Below are 447 nucleotides of genomic sequence, written 5' to 3' on the forward strand. Positions count from 1 at the left end.
CTGCACCTGCACAGGTGAGTGCCCGGGACAGCCCCGGCTGGGACACAGCTGTGAGCGCAGGGAGGGCACGGCACGGCACGGAGCGGGCACCGAGCCGGCCCGGGGGGCAGTGCCAAAGTTTCCTCGGGAGCGGGAGCATCCTCTCCCGAAAGAGGAGCCCGGGGCCGGAGCTGTGTACACGGGATGTGCTTCCCAGGCAAGCAGGAAACCGCTGGGCATCCCGTGCCGTGCCGTGCTGTGCCAGCTCAGTAGTGCTGCAGTGCCCATGGGAGCAGTGGGGCTGTGGGCAGCAGCGTGTGCACCCAGGGCCTCCCGAGGTGATCCCAGAACCATCCCCAATCCATCCTGGAGCCATCCCAGCCATCCCAGAACCATCCCCAATCCATCCTGGAGCCATCCCAGCCCACCTGAGCAGGGGCCCTGGGCAGTGTCTGCTCCTCCCTGCCC

At 68.2% G+C, this 447-nt stretch overlaps 1 protein-coding gene across 1 annotated transcript in view; it reads left to right on the forward strand.

Moving 5' to 3' along the window:
* The first annotated feature begins 6 nt into the window (after positions 1–6).
* The window catches only part of SBK1 (SH3 domain binding kinase 1), a 19448-nt gene continuing 19007 nt past the window's right edge, over positions 7–447 (forward strand). The window contains exon 1 of the mRNA XM_014308735.2: positions 7–14. The gene's annotated coding sequence lies outside the window, so the exon portion shown is untranslated. The remainder of the gene's footprint in view (positions 15–447) is intronic.

This window comes from Geospiza fortis, unplaced genomic scaffold (genome assembly GCF_000277835.1).
Source record: "Geospiza fortis unplaced genomic scaffold, GeoFor_1.0 scaffold114, whole genome shotgun sequence".
NCBI classification, from domain to species: domain Eukaryota; kingdom Metazoa; phylum Chordata; class Aves; order Passeriformes; family Thraupidae; genus Geospiza; species Geospiza fortis.